The following is a 21,895-nucleotide window of genomic DNA, read 5'->3' as shown; positions in this document are numbered from 1 at the left end:
TGGTTAACAGCTGAACGCGCTAAAAAATATGCCACGGAAGCCTAAAAATTAAATGTTCGTCAGGTATTGTGGAAAAACTCTGACTTTTTACGTTACATTTGAGATCCCATAACACCGCTCCCGGGTGGGCTCGAACCACCAACCTTTCGGTTAACAGCTGAACGCGCTAACCATTGCGCCACGGAAGCCCAAAAATTAAATGTTCGTCAGGTATTGTGGAAAAACTCTGACTTTTTACGTTACATTTGAGATCCCATAACACCGCTCCCGGGTGGGCTCGAATCACCAACCTATTGGTTAACAGCCTTTCGTTTAACAGCCGAACGCGCTAACCATTGCGCCACGGAAGCCTAAGAAATGAATGTTCGTCAGGTATTGTGGAAAAACTTTGCCTTTTTACGTTACATTTGAGACTTCACAACACCGCTCCCGGGTGGGCTCGAACCACCGACCTTTCGGTTAACAGCCGAACGCACTAACCATTGCGCCACGGAAGCCCAAAAATTAAATGTTCGTCAGGTATTGTGGAAAAACTTTGCCTTTTTACGATACATTTGAGACTTCACAACACCGCTCCCGGGTGGGCTCGAACCACCGACCTTTCGGTTAACAGCCGAACGCACTAACCATTGCGCCACGGAAGCCCAAAAATTAAATGTTCGTCAGGTATTGTGGAAAAACTCTGACTTTTTACGTTACATTTGAGATCCCATAACACCGCTACCGGGTGGGCTCGAACCACCACTCTATTGGTTAACAGCCGAGCGCGCTAACCATTGAGCCACGGAAGCTCAGAAATTAAATGGTTGTCAGGTATTGTGGAAAGGTTATGACTTTTCACGCTACATCTGAGACCCCACAACACCTCTCCCGGGTGGGCTCGAACCACCAACCTTTCGGTTAACAGCTGAACGCGCTAAAAAATGCGCCACGGAAGCCCAAAAATTAAATGTTCGTCAGGTATTGTGGAAAAACTCTGACTTTTACGTTACATTTGAGACCCCACAACACCTCTCCCGGGTGGGCTCGAACCACCAACCTTTCGGTTAACAGCTGAACGCGCTAACCATTGCACCACGGAAGCCCAAAAATTAAATGTTCGTCAGGTATTGTGGAAAAACTCTGACTTTTTACGTTACATTTGAGATCCCATAACACCGCTCCCGTGTGGGCTCGAACCACCAACCTTTCGGTTAACAGCCGAACGCGCTATCCATTGCGCCACGGAAACCCAAAAATTAAATGTTCGTCAGTTATTGTGGAAAAACTTTGCCTTTTTACGTTACATTTGAGACTTCACAACACCGCTCCCGGGTGGGCTCGAACCACCAACCTATTGGTTAACAGCCGAACGCGCTAACCATTGAGCCACGGAAGCTCAGAAATTGAATGGTTGTCAGGTATTCTGGAAAAGTTATGACTTTTCACGCTACATCTGAGACCCCACAACACCTCTCGCGGGTGGGCTCGAACCACCAACCTTTCGGTTAACAGCTGAACGCGCTAACCATTGCGCCACGGAAGCCCAAAAATTAAATGTTCGTTAGGTATTGTGGAAAAACTCTGACTTTTTACGTTACATTTGAGATCCCATAACACCGCTCCCGTGTGGGCTCGAACCACCAACCTCTCGGTTAACAGCCGAACGCGCAATCCATTGCGCCACGGAAACCCAAAAATTAAATGTTCGTCAGGTATTGTGGAAAAACTTTGCCTTTTTACGTTACATTTGAGACTTCACAACACCGCTCCCGGGTGGGCTCGAACCACCAACCTATTGGTTAACAGACGAACGCGCTAACCATTGAGCCACGGAAGCTCAGAAATTGAATGGTTGTCAGGTATTGTAGAAAAACTCTGACTTTTTACGTTACATTTAAGATCCCATAACACCGCTCCCGGGTGGGCTCGAACCACCAACCTTTCGGTTAACAGCTGAACGCGCTAACCATTGCGCCACGGAAGCCCAAAAATTAAATGTTCGTCAGGTATTGTGGAAAAACTTTGCCTTTTTACGTTACATTTGAGACTTCACAACACCGCTCCCGGGTGGGCTCGAACCACCAACCTATTGGTTAACAGCCGAACGCGCTAACCATTGAGCCACGGAAGCTCAGAAATTGAATGGTTGTCAGGTATTGTAGAAAAACTCGGACTTTTTACGTTACATTTGAGATCCCATAACACCGCTCCCGGGTGGGCACGAACCACCAACCTTTCGGTTAACAGCTGAACGCGCTAACCATTGCGCCACGGAAGCCCAAAAATTAAATGTTCGTCAGGTATTGTGGAAAAACTCTGACTTTTTACGTTACATTTGATATCCCATAACACCGCTACCGGGTGGTCTCGAACCACCAATCTATTGGTTAACAGCCGAGCGCGCTAACCATTGAGCCACGGAAGCTCAGAAATTAAATGGTTGTCAGGTATTGTGGAAAAGTTATGACTTTTCACGCTAAATCTGAGACCCCACAACACCTCTCCCGGGTGGGCTCGAACCACCAACCTTTCGGTTAACAGCTGAACGCGCTAAAAAATGCGCCACGGAAGCCCAAAAATTAAATGTTCGTCAGGTATTGTGGAAAAACTCTGACTTTTTACGTTACATTTGAGACCCCACAACACCTCTCCCGGGTGGGCTCGAACCACAAACCTTTCGGTTAACAGCTGAACGCGCTAACCATTGCGCCACGGTAGCCCTAAAATTAAATGTTCGTCAGGTATTGTGGAAAAACTCTGACTTTTTACGTTACATTTGAGACTTCACAACACCGCTCCCGGGTGGGCTCGAACCACCAACCTATTGGTTAACAGCCGAACGCGCTAACCATTGAGCTACGGAAGCTCAGAAATTGAATAGTTGTCAGGTATTGTGGAAAAACTCTGACTTTTTACGTTACATTTGAGATCCCATAACTCCGCTCCCGGGTGGGCTCGAACCACCAACCTTTCGGTTAACAGCCGCACGCGCTAACCATTGCGCCACGGAAGCCCAAACAATAAATGGTCGTCTGGTATTTTGGAAAAACTTTGGCTTTTTACGTTACATTTGAGAACCCATAACACCGCTCCCGGGTGGGCTCGAACCACCAACCTTTCGTTTAACAGCCGAACGCGCTAACCATTGCGCCACGGAAGCCCAAAAATTAAACGTTCGTCAGGTTTTGTGGAAAAACTCTGACTTTTTACGTTACATTTGAGATCCCATAACACCGCTCCCGTGTGGGCTCGAACCACCAACCTTTCGGTTAACAGCCGAACGCGCAATCCATTGCGCCACGGAAACCCAAAAATTAAATGTTCGTCAGGTATTGTGGAAAAACTTTGCCTTTTTACGTTACATTTGAGACTTCACAACACCGCTCCCGGGTGGGCTCGAACCACCAACCTATTGGTTAACAGCCGAACGCGCTAACCATTGAGCCACGGAAGCTCAGAAATTGAATGGTTGTCAGGTATTGTAGAAAAACTCTGACTTTTTACGTTACATTTGAGATCCCATAACACCGCTCCCGGGTGGGCTCGAACCACCAACCTTTCGGTTAACAGCTGAACGCGCTAACCATTGCGCCACGGAAGCCCAAAAATTAAATGTTCGTCAGGTATTGTGGAAAAACTCTGACTTTTTACGTTACATTTGATATCCCATAACACCGCTACCGGGTGGTCTCGAACCACCAATCTATTGGTTAACAGCCGAGCGCGCTAACCAATGAGCCACGGAAGCTCAGAAATTAAATGGTTGTCAGGTATTGTGGAAAAGTTATGACTTTTCACGCTAAATCTGAGACCCCACAACACCTCTCCCGGGTGGGCTCGAACCACCAACCTTTCGGTTAACAGCTGAACGCGCTAAAAAATGCGCCACGGAAGCCCAAAAATTAAATGTTCGTCAGGTATTGTGGAAAAACTCTGACTTTTTACGTTACATTTGAGACCCCACAACACCTCTCCCGGGTGGGCTCGAACCACAAACCTTTCGGTTAACAGCCGAACGCGCTAACCATTGAGCTACGGAAGCTCAGAAATTGAATAGTTGTCAGGTATTGTGGAAAAACTCTGACTTTTTACGTTACATTTGAGATCCCATAACTCCGCTCCCGGGTGGGCTCGAACCACCAACCTTTCGGTTAACAGCCGCACGCGCTAACCATTGCGCCACGGAAGCCCAAACAATAAATGGTCGTCAGGTATTTTGGAAAAACTTTGGCTTTTTACGTTACATTTGAGAACCCATAACACCGCTCCCGGGTGGGCTCGAACCACCAACCTTTCGTTTAACAGCCGAACGCGCTAACCATTGCGCCACGGAAGCCCAAAAATTAAACGTTCGTCAGGTTTTGTGGAAAAACTCTGACTTTTTACGTTACATTTGAGATCCCATAACACCGCTACCGGGTGGGCTCGAACCACCAACCTATTGGTTAACAGCCGAACGCGCTAACCATTGAGCCACGGAAGCTCAGAAATTAAATGGTTGTCAGGTATTGTGGAAAAGTTATGACTTTTCACGCTACATCTGAGACCCCACAACACCTCTCGCGGGTGGGCTCGAACCACCAACCTTTCGGTTAACAGCTGAACGCGCTAACCATTGCGCCACGGAAGCCCAAAAATTAAATGTTCGTTAGGTATTGTGGAAAAACTCTGACTTTTTACGTTACATTTGAGATCCCATAACACCGCTCCCGTGTGGGCTCGAACCACCAACCTTTCGGTTAACAGCCGAACGCGCAATCCATTGCGCCACGGAAGCCCAAAAAATAAATGTTCGTCAGGTATTGTGGAAAAACTTTGCCTTTTTACGTTACATTTGAGACTTCACAACACCGCTCCCGGGTGGGCTCGAACCACCAACCTATTGGTTAACAGCCGAACGCGCTAACCATTGAGCCACGGAAGCTCAGAAATTGAATGGTTGTCAGGTATTGTAGAAAAACTCGGACTTTTTACGTTACATTTGAGATCCCATAACACCGCTCCCGGGTGGGCTCGAACCACCAACCTTTCGGTTAACAGCTGAACGCGCTAACCATTGCGCCACGGAAGCCCAAAAATTAAATGTTCGTCAGGTATTGTAAAAACTCTGACTTTTTACGTTACATTTGACATCCCATAACACCGCTCCCGGGTGGGCTCGAACCACCAACCTTTCGTTTAACAGCCGAACACGCGCTAACCATTGCGCCACGGAAGCCCAAAAAATAAATGTTCGTCAGGTATTGTGGAAAAACTTTTCCTTTTTACGTTACATTTGAGACTTCACAACACCGCTCCCGGGTGGGCTCGAACCACCAACCTTTCGGTTAACAGCCGAACGCGCTATCCATTGCGCCACGGAAGCCCAAAAAATTAATGTTCGTCAGGTATTGTGTAAAAACTTTGCCTTTTTACGTTACATTTGAGACTTCACAACACCGCTCCCGGGTGGGCTCGAACCACCAACCTATTGGTTAACAGCCGAACGCGCTAACCATTGAGCCACGGAAGCTCAGAAATTGAATGGTTGTCAGGTATTGTGGAAAAACTTTGCCTTTTTGCGTTACATTTGAGACTTCACAACACCGCTCCCGGGTGGGCTCGAACCACCAACCTTTCGGTTAACAGCTGAACGCGCTAACCAATGCGCCACGGAAGCCCAAAAATTAAATGTTCGTCAGGTATTGTGGAAAAACTCTGACTTTTTCCGTTACATTTGACATCCCATAACACCGCTCCCGGGTGGGCTCGAACCACCAACCTTTCGTTTAACAGCCGAACACGCGCTAACCATTGCGCCACGGAAGCTCAGAAATTAAATGGTTGTCAGGTATTGTGGAAAAGTTATGACTTTTCACGCTACATCTGAGACCCCACAACACCTCTCGCGGGTGGGCTCGAACCACCAACCTTTCGGTTAACAGCTGAACGCGCTAACCATTGCGCCACGGAAGCCCAAAAATTAAATGTTCGTTAGGTATTGTGGAAAAACTCTGACTTTTTACGTTACATTTGAGATCCCATAACACCGCTCCCGTGTGGGCTCGAACCACCAACCTTTCGGTTAACAGCCGAACGCGCAATCCATTGCGCCACGGAAGCCCAAAAAATAAATGTTCGTCAGGTATTGTGGAAAAACTTTGCCTTTTTACGTTACATTTGAGACTTCACAACACCGCTCCCGGGTGGGCTCGAACCACCGACCTTTCGGTTAACAGCCGAACGCGCTAACCATTGCGCCACGGAAGCCCAAAAATTAAATGTTCGTCAGGTATTGTGGAAAAACTCTGACTTTTTACGTTACATTTGACATCCCATAACACCGCTCCCGGGTGGGCTCGAACCACCAACCTTTCGTTTAACAGCCGAACACGCGCTAACCATTGCGCCACGGATGCCCAAAAAATAAATGTTCGTCAGGTATTGTGGAAAAACTATGCCTTTTTACGTTACATTTGAGACTTCACAACACCGCTCCCGGGTGGGCTCGAACCACCGACCTTTCGGTTAACAGCCGAACGCACTAACCATTGCGCCACGGAAGCCCAAAAATTAAATGTTCGTCAGGTATTGTGGAAAAACTCTGACTTTTTACGTTACATTTGAGATCCCATAACACCGCTACCGGGTGGGCTCGAACCACCAATCTATTGGTTAACAGCCGAGCGCGCTAACCATTGAGCCACGGAAGCTCAGAAATTAAATGGTTGTCAGGTATTGTGGAAAAGTTATGACTTTTCACGCTACATCTGAGACCCCACAACACCTCTCCCGGGTGGGCTCGAACCACCAACCTTTCGGTTAACAGCTGAACGCGCTAAAAATGCGCCACGGAAGCCCAAAAATTAAATGTTCGTCAGGTATTGTGGAAAAACTCTGACTGTTTACGTTACATTTGAGACCCCACAACACCTCTCCCGGGTGGGCTCGAACCACCAACCTTTCGGTTAACAGCTGAACGCGCTAACCATTGCGCCACGGAAGCCCAAAAATTAAATGTTCGTCAGGTATTGTGGAAAAGATCTGACTTTTTACGTTACATTTGAGATCCCATAACACCGCTCCCGGGTGGGCTCGAACCACCAACCTATTGGATAACAGCCGAACGCGCTAACCATTGAGCCACGGAAGCTCAGAAATTGAATGGTTGTCAGGTATTGTGGAAAAACTCTGACTTTTTACGTTACACTTGAGATCCCATAACACCGCTTCCGGGTGGGCTCGAACCACCAATCTATTGGTTAACAGCCGAGCGCGCTAACCATTGAGCCACGGAAGCTCAGAAATTAAATGGTTGTCAGGTATTGTGGAAAAGTTATGACTTTTCACGCTACATTTGAGACCCCACAACACCTCTCCCGGGTGGGCTCAAACCACCAACCTTTCGGTTAACAGCTGAACGCGCTAACCATTGCGCCACGGAAGCCCAAAAATTAAATGTTCGTCAGGTATTGTGGAAAAGATCTGACTTTTTACGTTACATTTGAGATCCCATAACACCGCTCCCGGGTGGGCTCGAACCACCAACCTATTGGATAACAGCCGAACGCGCTAACCATTGAGCCACGGAAGCTCAGAAATTGAATGGTTGTCAGGTATTGTGGAAAAACTCTGACTTTTTACGTTACACTTGAGATCCCATAACACCGCTTCCGGGTGGGCTCGAACCACCAATCTATTGGTTAACAGCCGAGCGCGCTAACCATTGAGCCACGGAAGCTCAGAAATTAAATGGTTGTCAGGTATTGTGGAAAAGTTATGACTTTTCACGCTACATTTGAGACCCCACAACACCTCTCCCGGGTGGGCTCAAACCACCAACCTTTCGGTTAACAGCTAAACGCGCTAAAAAATGCGCCACGGAAGCCCAAAAATTAAATGTTCGTCAGGTATTGTGGAAAAACTCTGACTTTTTACGTTACATTTGAGACCCCACAACACCTCTCCCGGGTGGGCTCGAACCACCAACCTTTCGGTTAACAGCTGAACGCGCTAACCATTGCGCCACGGAAGCCCAAAAATTAAATGTTCGTCAGGTATTGTGGAAAAACTCTGACTTTTCACGTTACATTTGAGACCCCACAACACCTCTCCCGGGTGGGCTCTAACCACCAACCTTTCGGTTAACAGCTGAACGCGCTAACCATTGCGCCACGGAAGCCCAAAAATTAAACGTTCGTCAGGTATTGTGGAAAAACTCTGACTTTTTACGTTACATTTGAGATCCCATAACACCGCTCCCGGGTGGGCTCGAACCACCAACCTTTCGGTTAACAGCCGAACGCGCAATCCATTGCGCCACGGAAGCCCAAAAAATAAAGGTTCGTTAGGTATTGTGGAAAAACTCTGACTTTTTACGTTACATTTGAGATCCCATAACACCGCTCCCGGGTGGGCTCGAACCACCAACCTATTGGATAACAGCCGAACGCGCTAACCATTGAGCCACGGAAGCTCAGAAATTGAATGGTTGTCAGGTATTGTGGAAAAACTCTGACTTTTTACGTTACATTTGAGATCCCATAACACCGCTCCCGGGTGGGCTCGAACCACCAACCTTTCGGTTAACAGCCGAACGCGCAATCCATTGCGCCACGGAAGCCCAAAAAATAAATGTTCGTTAGGTATTGTGGAAAAACTCTGACTTTTTACGTTACATTTGAGATCCCATAACACCGCTCCCGTGTGGCTCGAACCACCAACCTTTCGGTTAGCAGCCGAACGCGCTATCCATTGCGCCACGGAAGCCCAAAAAATAAATGTTCGTCAGGTATTGTGGATAAACTCTGACTTTTTACGTTACATTTGAGATCCCATAACACCGCTCCCGGGTGGGCTCGAACCACCAACCTATTGGATAACAGCCGAACGCGCTAACCATTGAGCCACGGAAGCTCAGAAATTGAATGGTTGTCAGGTATTGTGGAAAAGTTATGACTTTTCACGTTACATCTGAGACCCCACAACACCTCTCCCGGGTGGGCTCGAACCACCAACCTTTCGGTTAACAGCTGAACGCGCTAAAAATGCGCCACGGAAGCCCAAAAATTAAATGTTCGTCAGGTATTGTGGAAAAACTCTGACTGTTTACGTTACATTTGAGACCCTACAACACCTCTCCCGGGTGGGCTCGAACCACCAACCTTTCGGTTAACAGCTGAACGCGCTAACCATTGCGCCACGGAAGCCCAAAAATTAAATGTTCGTCAGGTATTGTGGAAAAGATCTGACTTTTTACGTTACATTTGAGATCCCATAACACCGCTCCCGGGTGGGCTCGAACCACCAACCTATTGGATAACAGCCGAACGCGCTAACCATTGAGCCACGGAAGCTCAGAAATTGAATGGTTGTCAGGTATTGTGGAAAAACTCTGACTTTTTACGTTACACTTGAGATCCCATAACACCGCTTCCGGGTGGGCTCGAACCACCAACCTATTGGATAACAGCCGAACGCGCTAACCATTGAGCCACGGAAGCTCAGAAATTGAATGGTTGTCAGGTATTGTGGAAAAACTCTGACTTTTTACGTTACATTTGAGATCCCATAACACCGCTCCCGGGTGGGCTCGAACCACCAACCTTTCGGTTAACAGCCGAACGCGCAATCCATTGCGCCACGGAAGCCCAAAAAATAAATGTTCGTTAGGTATTGTGGAAAAACTCTGACTTTTTACGTTACATTTGAGATCCCATAACACCGCTCCCGTGTGGCTCGAACCACCAACCTTTCGGTTAGCAGCCGAACGCGCTATCCATTGCGCCACGGAAGCCCAAAAAATAAATGTTCGTCAGGTATTGTGGATAAACTCTGACTTTTTACGTTACATTTGAGATCCCATAACACCGCTCCCGGGTGGGCTCGAACCACCAACCTATTGGATAACAGCCGAACGCGCTAACCATTGAGCCACGGAAGCTCAGAAATTGAATGGTTGTCAGGTATTGTGGAAAAGTTATGACTTTTCACGTTACATCTGAGACCCCACAACACCTCTCCCGGGTGGGCTCGAACCACCAACCTTTCGGTTAACAGCTGAACGCGCTAAAAATGCGCCACGGAAGCCCAAAAATTAAATGTTCGTCAGGTATTGTGGAAAAACTCTGACTGTTTACGTTACATTTGAGACCCTACAACACCTCTCCCGGGTGGGCTCGAACCACCAACCTTTCGGTTAACAGCTGAACGCGCTAACCATTGCGCCACGGAAGCCCAAAAATTAAATGTTCGTCAGGTATTGTGGAAAAGATCTGACTTTTTACGTTACATTTGAGATCCCATAACACCGCTCCCGGGTGGGCTCGAACCACCAACCTATTGGATAACAGCCGAACGCGCTAACCATTGAGCCACGGAAGCTCAGAAATTGAATGGTTGTCAGGTATTGTGGAAAAACTCTGACTTTTTACGTTACACTTGAGATCCCATAACACCGCTTCCGGGTGGGCTCGAACCACCAATCTATTGGTTAACAGCCGAGCGCGCTAACCATTGAGCCACGGAAGCTCAGAAATTAAATGGTTGTCAGGTATTGTGGAAAAGTTATGACTTTTCACGCTACATTTGAGACCCCACAACACCTCTCCCGGGTGGGCTCAAACCACCAACCTTTCGGTTAACAGCTAAACGCGCTAAAAAATGCGCCACGGAAGCCCAAAAATTAAATGTTCGTCAGGTATTGTGGAAAAACTCTGACTTTTTACGTTACATTTAAGACCCCACAACACCTCTCCCGGGTGGGCTCGAACCACCAACCTTTCGGTTAACAGCTGAACGCGCTAACCATTGCGCCACGGAAGCCCAAAAATTAAATGTTCGTCAGGTATTGTGGAAAAACTCTGACTTTTTACGTTACATTTGAGATCCCATAACACCGCTACCGGGTGGGCTCGAACCACCAACCTATTGGTTAACAGCCGAACGCGCTAACCATTGAGCCACGGAAGCTCAGAAATTAAATGGTTGTCAGGTATTGTGGAAAAGTTATGACTTTTCACGCTACATCTGAGACCCCATAACACCGCTTCCGGGTGGGCTCGAACCACCAATCTATTGGTTAACAGCCGAGCGCGCTAACCATTGAGCCACGGAAGCTCAGAAATTAAATGGTTGTCAGGTATTGTGGAAAGGTTATGACTTTTCACGCTACATCTGAGACCCCACAACACCTCTCCCGGGTGGGCTCGAACCACCAACCTTTCGGTTAACAGCTAAACGCGCTAAAAAATGCGTCACGGAAGCCCAAAAATTAAATGTTCGTCAGGTATTGTGGAAAAACTCTGACTTTTTACGTTACATTTGAGACCCCACAACACCTCTCCCGGGTGGGCTCGAACCACCAACCTTTCGGTTAACAGCTGAACGCGCTAACCATTGCGCCAAGGAAGCCCATATATTAAATGTTCGTCAGGTATTGTGGAAAAACTCTGACTTTTTACGTTACATTTGAGATCCCATAACACCGCTCCCGGGTGGGCTCGAACCACCAACCTATTGGATAACAGCCGAACGCGCTAACCATTGAGCCACGGAAGCTCAGAAATTGAATGGTTGTCAGGTATTGTGGAAAAACTCTGACTTTTTACGTTACATTTGAGATCCCATAACACCGCTCCCGGGTGGGCTCGAACCACCAACCTTTCGGTTAACAGCCGAACGCGCAATCCATTGCGCCACGGAAGCCCAAAAAATAAATGTTCGTTAGGTATTGTGGAAAAACTCTGACTTTTTACGTTACATTTGAGATCCCATAACACCGCTCCCGTGTGGCTCGAACCACCAACCTTTCGGTTAGCAGCCGAACGCGCTATCCATTGCGCCACGGAAGCCCAAAAAAAAAAATGTTCGTCAGGTATTGTGGAAAAACTTTGCCTTTTTACGTTACATTTGAGACTTCACAACACCGCTCCCGGGTGGGCTCGAACCACCAACCTATTGGTTAACAGCCGAACGCGCTAACCATTGAGCCACGGATGCTCAGAAATTGAATGGTTGTCAGGTATTGTGGAAAAACTCTGACTTTTTACGTTACATTTGAGATCCCATAACTCCGCTCCCGGGTGGGCTCGAACCACCAACCTTTCGGTTAACAGCCGCACGCGCTAACCATTGCGCCACGGAAGCCCAAACAATAAATGGTCGTCAGGTATTGTGGAAAAACTCTGACTTTTTACGTTACATTTGAGATCCCATAACACCGCTACCGGGTGGGCTCGAACCACCAACCTATTGGTTAACAGCCGAACGCGCTAACCATTGAGCCACGGAAGCTCAGAAATTAAATGGTTGTCAGGTATTGTGGAAAAGTTATGACTTTTCACGCTACATCTGAGACCCCACAACAACTCTCGCGGGTGGGCTCGAACCACCAACCTTTCGGTTAACAGCTGAACGCGCTAAAAAATGCGCCACGGAAGCCCAGAAATTAAATGGTTGTCAGGTATTGTTTAAAAGTTATGACTTTTCACGCTACATCTGAGACCCCACAACACCTCTCGCGGGTGGGCTCGAACCACCAACCTTTCGGTTAACAGCTGAACGCGCTAAAAAATGCGCCACGGAAGCCCAAACAATAAATGGTCGTCAGGTATTGTGGAAAAACTCTGACTTTTTACGTTACATTTGAGATCCCATAACACCGCTCCCGGGTGGGCTCGAACCACCAACCTTTCGGTTAACAGCCGAACGCGCAATCCATTGCGCCACGGAAGCCCAAAAAATAAAGGTTCGTTAGGTATTGTGGAAAAACTCTGACTTTTTACGTTACATTTAGATCCCATAACACCGCTCCCGTGTGGGCTCGAACCACCAACCTTTCGATTAACAGCCGAACGCGCTATCCATTGCGCCACGGAAGCCCGAAAAATAAATGTTCGTCAGGTATTGTGGAAAAACTTTGCCTTTTTACGTTACATTTGAGAATTCACAATACCGCTCCCGGGTGGGCTCGAACCACCGACCTTTCGGTTAACAGCCGAACGCACTAACCATTGCGCCACGGAAGCCCAAAAATTAAATGTTCGTCAGGTATTGTGGAAAAACTCTGACTTTTACGTTACATTTGAGATCCCATAACACCGCTACCGGGTGGGCTCGAACCACCAATCTATTGGTTAACAGCCTAGCGCGTTAACCATTGAGCCACGGAAGCTCAGAAATTAAATGGTTGTCAGGTATTGTGGAAAAGTTATGACTTTTCACGCTACATCTGAGACCCCACAACACCTCTCCCGGGTGGGCTCGAACCACCAACCTTTCGGTTAACAGCTGAACGCGCTAAAAAATGCGCCACGGAAGCCCAAAAATTAAATGTTCGTCAGGTATTGTGGAAAAACTCTGACTTTTTACGTTACATTTGAGACCCCACAACACCTCTCTCGGGTGGGCTCGAACCACCAACCTTTCGGTTAACAGCTGAACGCGCTAACCATTGCGCCACGGAAGCCCAAAAATTAAATGTTCGTCAGGTATTGTGGAAAAGATCTGACTTTTTACGTTACACTTGAGATCCCATAACACCGCTTCCGGGTGGGCTCGAACCACCAATCTATTGGTTAACAGCCGAGCGCGCTAACCATTGAGCCACGGAAGCTCAGAAATTAAATGGTTGTCAGGTATTGTGGAAAAGTTATGACTTTTCACGCTACATCTGAGACCCCACAACACCTCTCCCGGGTGGGCTCGAACCACCAACCTTTCGGTTAACAGCTAAACGCGCTAAAAAATGCGTCACGGAAGCCCAAAAATTAAATTTTCGTCAGGTATTGTGGAAAAACTCTGACTTTTTACGTTACATTTGAGACCCCACAACACCTCTCCCGGGTGGGCTCGAACCACCAACCTTTCGGTTAACAGCTGAACGCTCTAACCATTGCGCCAAGGAAGCCCATATATTAAATGTTCGTCAGGTATTGTGGAAAAACTCTGACTTTTTACGTTACATTTGAGATCCCATAACACCGCTCCCGGGTGGGCTCGAACCACCAACCTATTGGATAACAGCCGAACGCGCTAACCATTGAGCCACGGAAGCTCAGAAATTGAATGGTTGTCAGGTATTGTGGAAAAACTCTGACTTTTTACGTTACATTTGAGATCCCATAACACCGCTCCCGGGTGGGCTCGAACCACCAACCTTTCGGTTAACAGCCGAACGCGCAATCCATTGCGCCACGGAAGCCCAAAAAATAAATGTTCGTTAGGTATTGTGGAAAAACTCTGACTTTTTACGTTACATTTGAGATCCCATAACACCGCTCCCGTGTGGCTCGAACCACCAACCTGTCGGTTAGCAGCCGAACGCGCTATCCATTGCGCCACGGAAGCCCAAAAAATAAATGTTCGTCAGGTATTGTGGAAAAACTTTGCCTTTTTACGTTACATTTGAGACTTCACAACACCGCTCCCGGGTGGGCTCGAACCACCAACCTATTGGTTAACAGCCGAACGCGCTAACCATTGAGCCACGGAAGCTCAGAAATTAAATGGTTGTCAGGTATTGTGGAAAAGTTATGACTTTTCACGCTACATCTGAGACCCCACAACACCTCTCGCGGGTGGGCTCGAACCACCAACCTTTCGGTTAACAGCTGAACGCGCTAAAAAATGCGCCACGGAAGCCCAGAAATTAAATGGTTGTCAGGTATTGTGGAAAAGTTATGACTTTTCACGCTACATCTGAGACCCCACAACACCTCTCGCGGGTGGGCTCGAACCACCAACCTTTCGGTTAACAGCTGAACGCGCTAAAAAATGCGCCACGGAAGCCCAAAAATTAAATGTTCGTCAGGTATTGTGGAAAAACTCTGACTTTTCACGTTACATTTGAGACCCCACAACACCTCTCCCGGGTGGGCTCGAACCACCAACCTTTCGGTTAACAGCTGAACGCGCTAACCATTGCGCCACGGAAGCACAAAAATTAAATGTTCGTCAGGTATTGTGGAAAAACTCTGACTTTTTACGTTACATTTGAGATCCCATAACACCGCTCCCGGGTGGGCTCGAACCACCAACCTATTGGATAACAGCCGAACGCGCTAACCATTGAGCCACAGAAGCTCAGAAATTGAATGGTTGTCAGGTATTGTGGAAAAACTCTGACTTTTTACGTTACACTTGAGATCCCATAACACCGCTTCCGGGTGGGCTCGAACAATCAACGTTTCGGTTAACAGCCGAACGCGCAATCCATTGCGTCACGGAAGCCCAAAAAATAAATGTTCGTTAGGTATTGTGGAAAAACTCTGACTTTTTACGTTACATTTAGATCCCATAACACCGCTCCCGTGTGGGCTCGAACCACCAACCTTTCGATTAACAGCCGAACGCGCTATCCATTGCGCCACGGAAGCCCGAAAAATAAATGTTCGTCAGGTATTGTGGAAAAACTTTGCCTTTTTACGTTACATTTGAGACTTCACAATACCGCTCCCGGGTGGGCTCGAACCACCGACCTTTCGGTTAACAGCCGAACGCACTAACCATTGCGCCACGGAAGCCCAAAAATTAAATTTTCGTCAGGTATTGTGGAAAAACTCTGACTTTTACGTTACATTTGAGATCCCATAACACCGCTACCGGGTGGGCTCGAACCACCAATCTATTGGTTAACAGCCTAGCGCGCTAACCATTGAGCCACGGAAGCTCAGAAATTAAATGGCTGTCAGGTATTGTGGAAAAGTTATGACTTTTCACGCTACATCTGAGACCCCACAACACCTCTCCCGGGTGGGCTCGAACCACCAACCTTTCGGTTAACAGCTGAACGCGCTAAAAAATGCGCCACGGAAGCCCAAAAATTAAATGTTCGTCAGGTATTGTGGAAAAACTCTGACTTTTTACGTTACATTTGAGACCCCACAACACCTCTCTCGGGTGGGCTCGAACCACCAACCTTTCGGTTAACAGCTGAACGCGCTAACCATTGCGCCACGGAAGCACAAAAATTAAATGTTCGTCAGGTATTGTGGAAAAGATCTTACTTTTTACGTTACATTTGAGATCCCATAACACCGCTCCCGGGTGGGCTCGAACCACCAACCTATTGGATAACAGCCGAACGCGCTAACCATTGAGCCACGGAAGCTCAGAAATTGAATGGTTGTCAGGTATTGTGGAAAAACTCTGACTTTTTACGTTACACTTGAGATCCCATAACACCGCTTCCGGGTGGGCTCGAACCACCAATCTATTGGTTAACAGCCGAGCGCGCTAACCATTGAGCCACGGAAGCTCAGAAATTAAATGGTTGTCAGGTATTGTGGAAAAGTTATGACTTTTCACGCTACATCTGAGACCCCACAACACCTCTCCCGGGTGGGCTCGAACCACCAACCTTTCGGTTAACAGCTAAACGCGCTAAAAAATGCGTCACGGAAGCCCAAAAATTAAATGTTCGTCAGGTATTGTGGAAAAACTCTGACTTTTTACGTTACATTTGAGACCCCACAACACCTCTCCCGGGTGGGCTCGAACCACCAACCTTTCGGTTAACAGCTGAACGCGCTAACCATTGCGCCAAGGAAGCCCATATATTAAATGTTCGTCAGGTATTGTGGAAAAACTCTGACTTTTTACGTTACATTTGAGATCCCATAACACCGCTCCCGGGTGGGCTCGAACCACCAACCTATTGGATAACAGCCGAACGCGCTAACCATTGAGCCACGGAAGCTCAGAAATTGAATGGTTGTCAGGTATTGTGGAAAAACTCTGACTTTTTACGTTACACTTGAGATCCCATAACACCGCTTCCGGGTGGGCTCGAACAACCAACCTTTCGGTTAACAGCTGAATGCGCTAACCATTGCGCCACGGAAGCCCAAAAATTAAATGTTCGTTAGGTATTGTGGAAAAACTCTGACTTTTCACGTTACATTTGAGACCCCACAACACCTCTCCCGGGTGGGCTCGAACAACCAACCTTTCGGTTAACAGCCGAACGCGCAATCCATTGCGCCACGGAAGCCCAAAAAATAAATGTTCGTTAGGTATTGTGGAAAAACTCTGACTTTTTACGTTATATTTGAGACCCCACAACACCTCTCGCGGGTGGGCTCGAACCACCAACCTTTCGGTTAACAGCTGAACGCGCTAAAAAATGCGCCACGGAAGCCCAAAAATTAAATGTTCGTCAGGTATTGTGGAAAAACTCTGACTTTTCACGTTACATTTGAGACCCCACAACACCTCTCCCGGGTGGGCTCGAACCACCAACCTTTCGGTTAACAGCTGAACGCGCTAACCATTGCGCCACGGAAGCACAAAAATTAAATGTTCGTCAGGTATTGTGGAAAAACTCTGACTTTTTACGTTACATTTGAGATCCCATAACACCGCTCCCGGGTGGGCTCGAACCACCAACCTATTGGATAACAGCCGAACGCGCTAACCATTGAGCCACGGAAGCTCAGAAATTGAATGGTTGTCAGGTATTGTGGAAAAACTCTGACTTTTTACGTTACACTTGAGATCCCATAACACCGCTTCCGGGTGGGCTCGAACCACCAATCTATTGGTTAACAGCCGAGCGCGCTAACCATTGAGCCACGGAAGCTCAGAAATTAAATGGTTGTCAGGTATTGTGGAAAAGTTATGACTTTTCACGCTACATCTGAGACCCCACAACACCTCTCCCGGGTGGGCTCGAACCACCAACCTTTCGGTTAACAGCTAAACGCGCTAAAAAATGCGTCACGGAAGCCCAAAAATTAAATGTTCGTCAGGTATTGTGGAAAAACTCTGACTTTTTACGTTACATTTGAGACCCCACAACACCTCTCCCGGGTGGGCTCGAACCACCAACCTTTCGGTTAACAGCTGAACGCGCTAACCATTGCGCCAAGGAAGCCCATATATTAAATGTTCGTCAGGTATTGTGGAAAAACTCTGACTTTTTACGTTACATTTGAGATCCCATAACACCGCTCCCGGGTGGGCTCGAACCACCAACCTATTGGATAACAGCCGAACGCGCTAACCATTGAGCCACGGAAGCTCAGAAATTGAATGGTTGTCAGGTATTGTGGAAAAACTCTGACTTTTTACGTTACACTTGAGATCCCATAACACCGCTTCCGGGTGGGCTCGAACAACCAACCTTTCGGTTAACAGCTGAATGCGCTAACCATTGCGCCACGGAAGCCCAAAAATTAAATGTTCGTTAGGTATTGTGGAAAAACTCTGACTTTTCACGTTACATTTGAGACCCCACAACACCTCTCCCGGGTGGGCTCGAACAACCAACCTTTCGGTTAACAGCCGAACGCGCAATCCATTGCGCCACGGAAGCCCAAAAAATAAATGTTCGTTAGGTATTGTGGAAAAACTCTGACTTTTTACGTTATATTTGAGACCCCACAACACCTCTCGCGGGTGGGCTCGAACCACCAACCTTTCGGTTAACAGCTGAACGCGCTAAAAAATGCGCCACGGAAGCCCAAAAATTAAATGTTCGTCAGGTATTGTGGAAAAACTCTGACTTTTCACGTTACATTTGAGACCCCACAACACCTCTCCCGGGTGGGCTCGAACCACCAACCTTTCGGTTAACAGCTGAACGCGCTAACCATTGCGCCACGGAAGCACAAAAATTAAATGTTCGTCAGGTATTGTGGAAAAACTCTGACTTTTTACGTTACATTTGAGATCCCATAACACCGCTCCCGGGTGGGCTCGAACCACCAACCTATTGGATAACAGCCGAACGCGCTAACCATTGAGCCACGGAAGCTCAGAAATTGAATGGTTGTCAGGTATTGTGGAAAAACTCTGACTTTTTACGTTACACTTGAGATCCCATAACACCGCTTCCGGGTGGGCTCGAACAATCAACCTTTCGGTTAACAGCTGAATGCGCTAACCATTGCGCCACGGAAGCCCAAAAATTGAATGTTCGTTAGGTATTGTGGAAAAACTCTGACTTTTTACGTTACATTTGAGATCCCATAACACCGCTCCCGTGTGGGCTCGAACCACCAACCTTTCGGTTAACAGCCGAACGCGCAATCCATTGCGCCACGGAAGCCCAAAAAATAAATGTTCGTTAGGTATTGTGGAAAAACTCTGACTTTTTACGTTACATTTAGATCCCATAACAACGCTCCCGTGTGGGCTCGAACCACCAACCTTTCGATTAACAGCCGAACGCGCTATCCATTGCGCCACGGAAGCCCGAAAAATAAATGTTCGTCAGGTATTGTGGAAAAACTTTGCCTTTTTACGTTACATTTGAGACTTCACAATACCGCTCCCGGGTGGGCTCGAACCACCGACCTTTCGGTTAACAGCCGAACGCACTAACCATTGCGCCACGGAAGCCTAAAAATTAAATGTTCGTCAGGTATTGTGGAAAAACTCTGACTTTTACGTTACATTTGAGATCCCATAACACCGCTACCGGGTGGGCTCGAACCACCAATCTATTGGTTAACAGCTGAATGCGCTAACCATTGCGCCACGGAAGCCCAAAAATTAAATGTTCGTCAGGTATTGTGGAAAAACTCTGACTTTTTACGTTACATTTGAGACCCCACAACACCTCTCTCGGGTGGGCTCGAACCACCAACCTTTCGGTTAACAGCTGAACGCGCTAACCATTGCGCCACGGAAGCACAAAAATTAAATGTTCGTCAGGTATTGTGGAAAAGATCTGACTTTTTACGTTACATTTGAGATCCCATAACACCGCTCCCGGGTGGGCTCGAACCACCAACCTATTGGATAACAGCCGAACGCGCTAACCATTGAGCCACGGAAGCTCAGAAATTGAATGGTTGTCAGGTATTGTGGAAAAACTCTGACTTTTTACGTTACACTTGAGATCCCATAACACCGCTTCCGGGTGGGCTCGAACCACCAATCTATTGGTTAACAGCCGATCGCGCTAACCATTGAGCCACGGAAGCTCAGAAATTAAATGGTTGTCAGGTATTGTGGAAAAGTTATGACTTTTCACGCTACATCTGAGACCCCACAACACCTCTCCCGGGTGGGCTCGAACCACCAACCTTTCGGTTAACAGCTAAACGCGCTAAAAAATGCGTCACGGAAGCCCAAAAATTAAATGTTCGTCAGGTATTGTGGAAAAACTCTGACTTTTTACGTTACATTTGAGACCCCACAACACCTCTCCCGGGTGGGCTCGAACCACCAACCTTTCGGTTAACAGCTGAACGCGCTAACCATTGCGCCAAGGAAGCCCATATATTAAATGTTCGTCAGGTATTGTGGAAAAACTCTGACTTTTTACGTTACATTTGAGATCCCATAACACCGCTCCCGGGTGGGCTCGAACCACCAACCTATTGGATAACAGCCGAACGCGCTAACCATTGAGCCACGGAAGCTCAGAAATTGAATGGTTGTCAGGTATTGTGGAAAAACTCTGACTTTTTACGTTACACTTGAGATCCCATAACACCGCTTCCGGGTGGGCTCGAACAACCAACCTTTCGGTTAACAGCTGAATGCGCTAACCATTGCGCCACGGAAGCCCAAAAATTAAATGTTCGTTAGGTATTGTGGAAAAACTCTGACTTTTCACGTTACATTTGAGACCCCACAACACCTCTCCCGGGTGGGCTCGAACAACCAACCTTTCGGTTAACAGCCGAACGCGCAATCCATTGCGCCACGGAAGCCCAAAAAATAAATGTTCGTTAGGTATTGTGGAAAAACTCTGACTTTTTACGTTATATTTGAGACCCCACAACACCTCTCGCGGGTGGGCTCGAACCACCAACCTTTCGGTTAACAGCTGAACGCGCTAAAAAATGCGCCACGGAAGCCCAAAAATTAAATGTTCGTCAGGTATTGTGGAAAAACTCTGACTTTTCACGTTACATTTGAGACCCCACAACACCTCTCCCGGGTGGGCTCGAACCACCAACCTTTCGGTTAACAGCTGAACGCGCTAACCATTGCGCCACGGAAGCACAAAAATTAAATGTTCGTCAGGTATTGTGGAAAAACTCTGACTTTTTACGTTACATTTGAGATCCCATAACACCGCTCCCGGGTGGGCTCGAACCACCAACCTATTGGATAACAGCCGAACGCGCTAACCATTGAGCCACGGAAGCTCAGAAATTGAATGGTTGTCAGGTATTGTGGAAAAACTCTGACTTTTTACGTTACACTTGAGATCCCATAACACCGCTTCCGGGTGGGCTCGAACAATCAACCTTTCGGTTAACAGCTGAATGCGCTAACCATTGCGCCACGGAAGCCCAAAAATTGAATGTTCGTTAGGTATTGTGGAAAAACTCTGACTTTTTACGTTACATTTGAGATCCCATAACACCGCTCCCGTGTGGGCTCGAACCACCAACCTTTCGGTTAACAGCCGAACGCGCAATCCATTGCGCCACGGAAGCCCAAAAAATAAATGTTCGTTAGGTATTGTGGAAAAACTCTGACTTTTTACGTTACATTTAGATCCCATAACAACGCTCCCGTGTGGGCTCGAACCACCAACCTTTCGATTAACAGCCGAACGCGCTATCCATTGCGCCACGGAAGCCCGAAAAATAAATGTTCGTCAGGTATTGTGGAAAAACTTTGCCTTTTTACGTTACATTTGAGACTTCACAATACCGCTCCCGGGTGGGCTCGAACCACCGACCTTTCGGTTAACAGCCGAACGCACTAACCATTGCGCCACGGAAGCCCAAAAATTAAATGTTCGTCAGGTATTGTGGAAAAACTCTGACTTTTACGTTACATTTGAGATCCCATAACACCGCTACCGGGTGGGCTCGAACCACCAATCTATTGGTTAACAGCCTAGCGCGCTAACCATTGAGCCACGGAAGCTCAGAAATTAAATGGTTGTCAGGTATTGTGGAAAAGTTATGACTTTTCACGCTACATCTGAGACCCCACAACACCTCTCCCGGGTGGGCTCGAA

General features: G+C 47.4%; 1 non-coding gene across 1 annotated transcript; it reads right to left on the bottom strand.

The window, feature by feature from the left end:
* Positions 1-6,158: 6,158 nt before the first annotated feature.
* Positions 6,159-6,231, bottom strand: TRNAN-GUU (transfer RNA asparagine (anticodon GUU)). Its single transcript has one exon. It is a non-coding gene; the product is annotated as a tRNA-Asn (tRNA).
* Between the last annotated feature and the right edge of the window lie 15,664 nt (positions 6,232-21,895).

This window comes from Phalangium opilio, unplaced genomic scaffold, assembly GCF_054372755.1.
Source record: "Phalangium opilio isolate 3A_F unplaced genomic scaffold, DU_Popi_V2 ptg000505l_1, whole genome shotgun sequence".
Classification (NCBI taxonomy): domain Eukaryota; kingdom Metazoa; phylum Arthropoda; class Arachnida; order Opiliones; family Phalangiidae; genus Phalangium; species Phalangium opilio.
The sequence above is the reverse complement of the archived record's forward strand: the minus strand, read 5'-3'. Positions and strand labels throughout refer to the sequence as shown.